The sequence below is a fragment of the Phyllostomus hastatus genome, unplaced genomic scaffold (genome assembly GCF_019186645.2).
Source record: "Phyllostomus hastatus isolate PE091 unplaced genomic scaffold, TTU_PhHast_1.1 phas_contig_17, whole genome shotgun sequence".
Taxonomy (NCBI): domain Eukaryota; kingdom Metazoa; phylum Chordata; class Mammalia; order Chiroptera; family Phyllostomidae; genus Phyllostomus; species Phyllostomus hastatus.
The window spans coordinates 32,227,663-32,235,933 of NW_025333664.1; positions in this window are offsets into that span (position 1 = coordinate 32,227,663).

Consider the following 8,271-nt stretch of genomic DNA (forward strand, 5'->3'; position numbering starts at 1 on the left):
CTTTGAATTCACTTGACTTCCCTTAAATCAGAATGTCTGTGCTCTTTTTCAGAATTACTTTAACAACACTCTCTTGTCCCCTATCCTTTTTAAATTCCCCCTAGCTTGCTGGATCATGTGACAAATGCATCTTTAAATTTACAACAAATTGACAAGTTGTTGTCCAAAGTGGCTCTGCTATTTTGCAGTCCCACAATCAATGGATATAAATTTCAGTTGCTTTATGTCCTTGCTAGCACTTTTGGTAGCTGTTTACACTCCATCCCAACCTGATGGGTACATTCATAGTCATACATTCATATTTTTGAGTTTTCCATTTTCTCCATTCTTTAAAAAGTCACAAAATAAGAAATATTAAAATAGATGGGCAAACTCACTATAGAAAGAGTTGATACAGTACCTAATGAAAAAATACCAAAGATCTAAAAGTTTCCATGTGTAAGCAGAGGACTTACCTGAAGTGATTATGTACATTTTTATTCTGGGGGTGATATGTAAATATTATCTTTTGAAATCTTCTAATCATAATTTTTTAAAAACAATTTAACATTGTGTGGGTAGTGACTCAAACATTAGAGGTCACGTTAAAATTAACAAGTCATTGTAAACTTGGTCCCTTCTCCAAGTGCTGTTCTGATGCTACATAATTTTCCATTACATTAATATTAGCTTTAAAAAATTGATGTCAGTAATTCAAAACAATTAGGTTTTTAATAATGACTGTATGTCCAATAGTTGTTTAATAATATTGTCAAGTTTAAAATAGATTTCTATTTTCTTTAAAAAACAGCTTTATTGAGATATAATTCAAATGACATAAAATTCACCTATTTAAAGTATCTGAGTCAATGGCTCTAGTATAGTTGCAGAGTTTTGAATATAGCAATCTAATTTCTCTATTTACTTTTCAAAACAACAAGGATATTATGTTGGAGTACATGATTCTTGACCTTGATTTCAGTGTACGCATATCACTACACACATTTTAAGAATGTCCAGTGATAAGAACTTCATTACAGCAACACTTTAATTTTCCCCAAGACTGAACCTTCCAATGATTAATGTTAAGATATTTTCCAGCTAAAGTGATGGATGGTATGAAGCTAAATATGTTGATAAAATTTTACTTAGGTCTTAAAAACTATAAAGCTTATTTTTAATAATTCAGTAATTGAGTTGAAATTAAGTTAATTAAAAACTCTTCTTTGAAGTAAGCAAATTTAAAAACAATAAATGGGGAGGCAAAACTTCATTAGGGTTTAAGAAAAGCTTACTTTATTTTTCTCCTCACTATTTTCATCTTGTAGACCACATTTTTCTAAATAACATCATTGCCGTAAACTCTTCAGGCCAAATTTTCTTTTGTTTGTCCATTTACATTCAGGCCAGTTTCCATTGATGATGTTGATATGTATTTATCTGTTCAAAGTTGAGCCATTACAGTAAAATGTCTATTAAATGGATTTAACAAGTAATCTGGAGGTCACAGCCAAATTTTACCAATTGGTGTATCTTCAAATTTGCTAACTGGTGTATCTTTGATTAAACTTGGTTGTCCCCCTTTCTACAAGAATTGGGAATCCCCTGCAATGCCTCAAAAGTGCTGATGGAATGGGCATTGGCTCCCAATCAATTTGCTCACATTCCCTCTGCTCCTCACTGTTCTGTAATGAACTAACTGTGGATCAATATTCACCAATGACATGGCTCTGCTCCAATCTGCCTTTAGCCTGTTTCTTCTGTGAACTGGTTTGGTAAATCATTCTTTCCCTCTTGGGTTCAATTCTCCTGCTTGGAGGTCAGTGTTTCACAGAATTTACTAGGATCATAGTTTCATCCAGAGCCACATCCTCTCCTGGGTTCTCACATGTGTCAGGGTAACTCTGTAGGCTCTTCATGCCCCTCTGTGTGCCCAGCTCACTGTCTCACCATCCTTAGCAACAGTTCTATAGGGCCCTAATAATTCTACCTATCTTTGAGATTGTGCCCCACCTCAATCAAACATCCACCAGTTATAAAGATTGCTATAGGGGCATGAAGGGGCAGAGCTTCACTCTTACATTTTCAAAAGAGCAATGTGACCTGTATGCCATGCAGTGACTCCCTGAAAATAGAATCTGGGATGGGTTTGCCTAAACTCAGACATCAAGTGTGTTAGACACCCAACTTCAGTCCAGCCTGGGCCACTTCAGTAGGAACTAGAAAGGGTTCGGATAAAAGGTAAACCAAGACAAGCTGGCTGTACCCATGAAGATTTGGTGGAATGTCAGTTGCAGAGACAGACATCTGCATATATTTGCCCTAGTCTAACATTTTAATACTAAATGGTACTTGGCATACTTCCTGATCTGGCAAATAAGTCATCTTCTTGCATCTAGGAGACCTAGCTATGCAGACACACCTGGACTTTTACCATCCCATAAAATATTTTTGAGTTATCTCAAAGTATGTGTCATAGGATATGAGATCCCACCAACTTGATAATTGAATGAGGAGTTGATACTTATTTTAACAAAACCAAATCACTTTTCAACAAGTCTATTTTTTCCCATTATGAGAGAGGAATTACATTATGAGACACCCCATGAGACACAGGCTGTCACCCACTCATTTCTGAGTCATGCATCTGGCTTGTGTTTCACCCTCCCATGTGTCCCTGGCATTGTCACTACCCACAGGGGAAAGGCAGACTTGCCACCACAACTTCACATCTGAGTTCCTTCTTTTTTGTTTTGTTTTGTATGTTTTACAACTTGCAGGTTTGTACAATGCTCTGATGGTCTGGTATTGGTATGCAAATGTAACAGCAACAACATAAAGGAAGTAATGGAAGGAGGACAACTTCCTACATCAATTCCCTGCTTTTATGTAGAGAATATTAATAGGCTAGGAGAATTTTAAAGATGATATGCATTCAAGCCATTTGTAAAGTATCATTGACTAATTCAATTTATGCCTCTTACTTTAGCTTTTGATTTGAACAATGACAACTGAAAAGTGTAAGTATACAGCCCCAGAATGCTGCTTAAGACACCTGGGAAAGTCATTCACTTATCAAATGTGTATTAGTGTTAAACTTTGTCCTGGGTGCTGCAAAATTCAGTAGTGAACAATACAAATGGCATCCCCTCCTCATGTGGTCAAACAAATGATAAACATGTAATACAATAAATTCAACAAAAGAATATCAGGTAGTTTTGATCCCATTACAATTTCAGACTTTAAAAGCAGCTCTCCAGAGAGTATCTCAAGGAATCCAAGCATTCAGTGGGCAATATATGCAGAACAGGAGGAAATTTTAGATTGTGCCAGCAAATGCCTAGAAGAAATTTCAGGGAGGAATAATATGAGCTATGGTCGAATTCCCTTAGGAAAAGCATTTCCACCATTTCCTTGGCATCTAATTCTGTTTTTTTTTTTTATTTACATCCGTCCCCTCACCTGGCAGCTGAGCAGAAGCCACAGGAATGCAGGGTGGGTGGTACTTGGAGAGGGTGCTGCTGAACCTAGAGAACAAACATGTGAAGGCTCAACACATTTAACAATCATCTTTTAACTAGTTAAAAATGATTTTAAATAGTTTTCTTCAGAAAATGTGAAAATCAGAAGAGGGTTGCCTGTTTCCAATCATCAAAAGTTTTCAACTCCAGAGCTAGGAAAAAGTCATTTTTGATACATTAGTAAATGGAGTGATCCAATCCTGAAACAGCTACTCTTTTCATCTACCCTTGATAATATCTCCCTGGAGAACTAGACTTTTCTCCTCCCAGGCAATTGAGGGGAAGCAATTACCTAAAAATTTCCTTAATTCTCTCTTCATATATTTTCCTTGCCTGTAATGCATTCTGCAGAAATATCCTCAAGCCAGTTCATTACCCTCATGTAACCCCTAGCATGTAATCTACATTACTGAGAGTCATTCCAGCTTCAATCTACTCTTCACTCCTCACCCTAAGCAAGAAGCAGAAAAGTGTGAATCTGGGGAACACTCGTAGTCCCATTTCACTTGATCCTATTGGCATGTTAGTCATTGTAGTGGATTGAATGTTGACACCGAAAAGTACCCACGTACTAATCCACAAAACCTGTGACTGATCTTATTTGAAAAAAAAAAGTCTTTGCAGATATAATTAAGCTCAGTATCTCAAGATGAAATAATCTTGGGCCCTAAATATCCTTATAAAAATATCCTTATAAGAGGTACACAGAGAAGGGAAAGGGGCCATGTGACTATACAGGCAAAGAAGGGAGTGATGTGGCCTTAAGTCCAGCAATGGCAACACCTACAGATACCAGTGTCCTGCAGGGAGTTAAGGAGGGGCCACAGGAAACCCTGGAGGCAGGGTGCCAGTTGCATTGGGAGGGGTGGGGGAATGAACAAACCAAAGGGGCAGCATTGTGTTGCCCCAGCAACTGAGCTAGAACAGCAGGTGATGATTCCCGGCCCCTGGTGGATATGCTACAGGAGGAAGCATTGCATGGAATTTGCGCAAGAGCCTAAAAAGTCCTCCTACCCCTTCTGTTTCCTGATTGAAGGGAAAACCACTGGTCACAGAGACACATGTACCTAAAGGGTAACGTGGCAGCAGGGAGAGGTGCAGACCTGCCAGTCTAGCCTATGGGATTGTCTGGGGAAGCTGGAACCTTCTGGAACAGATGAAATTTTGGGCTGTGAGATTTAAATGACAGAGGCAGAGCAGAAACTCACCCCTTCTCTACCTCTGAAGTTAGCATCGAGATGGGATGTGTGGGCCAGAGCTCTTGCTGCCCAGGGGTTGGGTAGCCTCAGGCGCTCAGCCCCTGAGGGGTAGAGCCCCTGCAAGACTGGTTGCCGTGGTTGGCAGTGGCCCTGGCCTCTGGTGTGGGAAGCGGCCGCAGCACCGTGACAATGGCAGAGCCGGCCTTGTGCACAGGTGGACTTAATGGAGAGAGTCTGAAGCCAGAGAGCCATCTGCTTAGCAGCCTCGTGCTCTGAAGGACATATAAAAATGAAGCTTGTTCTCAAGTTTCAGTCTTTTGGAGATTTCTGTGTTTTGCAGAAAAGAAGACCCTGGAGCCACGCAGTCCCCAGCTCCGCCAAATTGTGCAACCTTTTTTCTTCCCACTAACCTTTTGTTTTATGCCTGTGCTTGTAAACAGGCATCTTAACCTCACTTTTGTTCAGTAACACTACCAGAAACTGGAAGAGTTAAGAAATAGTATCTCCCCTAGAGCTTCTGCTGATATCTCAATTTTGAACTACTGCTCTCCCAAATTGTAAAGAACACATTTTTCCTGTTTTAAGCCACTAAGTTTGTGATAACTTGTTACAGAAGTCTTAGGAAACTAATACAGTCACTATAGGTTGTACATAAAAGTAGCATTTAAGTGATGTTCCTGAATGTGTGTATCCTATGCACAGAAAGGGCCAAATTAATGTGATTTGATCAGGTCAGTTTAAGAATGGAGGTAAGAGATACAAATGTCTATTATAGAAATATCCATATTTCTACCATTCATATGACATCTCAAGCAAAACAGAGCAGCCATCTTCATTGTTAGAAGAAAAGAATGAGCATTTTGGGGAAACTGTTCAGTTAGATGACAGTAATCATTCTCTTGAGGGCCTGAAAGCAAACCAAGAAATTAAATAAGGCCAGTTTATACCCACATTTTTTTCTGGCAGATGTTCCTGTCTTCCTTCAGAGAGATGTCCTTATGTACAAAACTCAGTTTCTCACCCTAATGCTTAGTTCACCTCAGACTGTTTAATCAGTGTGAGAATGCTATAGATTCACTTCCCTTTATACTGAAAAGAAAGCAACCTTGAAACTCTCTGGCACTCCAGCCACCATAAATTTCTTGCAATGCCAGAGAACAGCACAGGCCAACTGTGGGGAGCAGTTGTTTATGTCTCCAAATACTGATGAAAGGCTGTTGTCTTGTGGTAATTCAGCTTCAAATTTGCCAGAAATAAAGAGTTCCTTTCACTCCTTAGTAATAAAACAGTGTGGCTGGAGACATGCAAAGATACTGAAAGAGACATTTATCAAGGTGGAGATGCTATTTCATGAAAACAAAATATGAGTATGCCAAGCCAGTAACACTGAATCCTGAGGAGCTGTTTGACCATGCTCTCAGTTTGAGCAGCACATCCAGGTGGATAATGCTCTCATGGTAAGGCTGCATCCTGCTCAGTGCTATAAATAGTCATATGCAATAAAATTAGAGTTTCTACTTCCTCTGTCATTCTTTCTGGAGCAAGTTTCAATCCCATTTAAGGCTTTTGCAGAACCCCAAGACGTCTGGGGTTTGTAAAGGCAGTGAATTAGGAGATTAGAAAGATGACTTAGCTCAAGTTACCTTTGGAGGCAGAGTCCAGCCCTCTCCTATTTGCTAGGCACTGGTGGAAGGCAACGAAGTAGAATGTTTCTAAATATGCTCCAAGAATGCCTCCATTAATATGATTTATTTCAAATTATTATTATAATTCATCCTTAAAAAGTCCTTGGTGAGAATAGCACAGATGAATAATTTTACTGCATCCTGATATTTTGGTTTTGTTAGAGTAGGCAGTTAGTTAGATAATTAACACAAGGGTGAAACAGTCACCCCAGGAATAACCAGCATCCTTCTGCTGGATTAACAGATGGGGGGTGTGAGGGAGCATCTAAGGGAATACCTTTTACTAAGTGTATGCCCGCTAGAAGCCAAATGACATAGCACAACTATCAGAATCTGCAGTAGCAGCCACAATGGTGACCACGAAAGGGGAGAGCAAAGCCTGGGAAAATCAGGGAATGAGCTCAGAGTAGGTAAGCGTACAAGTCCCAGGAAAATCCAACAATGAGACTGAATAATGGTAGGGCATTGTTACAAGCCCAGGAAGAGCCAGGAAAGTGATTGGATAGTTTGAAAGAAAATCTGCTTTTTCCCTAACCCAACGGAATATAAAGAAGCTTGAAAAAGAAGCCAGTGTGCACTCTCCTCAGAGCACAGGTATGCCCCTTCCTTCTCTGAGCACATACTTTTTGCCACCTTTTCTCCTAAACTCTCGGGGTCCCCATGAAACTTGTAACCAGGGGAGCAGCGAGAAGTGGCAGAGGACTCTCCTTTTTCCTCTGTAACTTTCTTTCCTGAGTCTGCACAGCTGCTCTCTATAGCCTGCCCACTCTCACTGCCTCTCTGCCTCTCCGAGAGTGTACTGTCACTTGTCACTTTTTGCTTTAATAAATCTTGCCACTATTGGTAAGCTCCTTCTTCACGCGTCTTCCTGAAATTCTTTTCCTATGACACTGCCGAAGAACCTATTTTCTCAAGTAAAAGTTTTATTGGAAAGAAACTTTTTAAAAACTAGTAGAAATACACTGCAGTCAGCAGAATGACTCAGAGATATGTCAGAATCAAATGCAAGTTTTACATTTTCTGAAAGAACCAGCCTATGAATTCTAGCAGTTTTGGAAGTCTTACACTCAATAACAACGTTTTTAAAATTTTGTTTACCCTATAACTATGAATATTGAACCCACCACTTGACCAGAAGTATATATGTGTGATGAAAAATGAAGAAAATCCTTACAAATTTTAATCTTTTATATTGTACAATCTACTAAAAAATAACAAGTATATTTTCTTAAAAGGTTAAAAAGAAATATAAGAGCAATCACAAGATAGTAACTAGTTAATAATCTAATGAACAAAACATATAATGTTATGTGTTTACAGGTGAAAAAGATGTGGCAAGATGATTTTGTAAAATGGCAGGAATCTGAGCCTTGTTTCAGACAATCTGACTTTACTCCCCGCCCCCCTTTTTTTTTGCCTCTTCCTAGCTATGGGATTGATGTCAGTAGGTTAACTACCTCTGTGAGCCTAACCTTTATCAGGATGTCTATGCTAGATCCTTAAAATGCTTGGAAATTGAGCTAGAGTATATATGAAATACCTCACACATGATAGGTGTTCAAATGTGTTATTGCTTTCTCATTACTACTTCTTCATACCTATGGCACACACTTTCCTAAGAAGGAACACCGAAATGTATAATCAGATTCTCATGAGGTACTTCAAAGTCCCTGGGGTAGTGTTTGTCAGACTACTGTGGTGACTGGGGAACTGCTGATTAAAGAAACAAAATGTACTAAACAGAGGATTCTTATCATCCAGATGGTCCAAAAAGATGGTCAAGTTTGTAACTTATCAAAGAACTACTGATATGCATAACTGGATCCCAAACTGAGGCCTCAGAAAGGGTCTTATATAGAAAATTTCCTCCTGAAAATCCAGATTTTG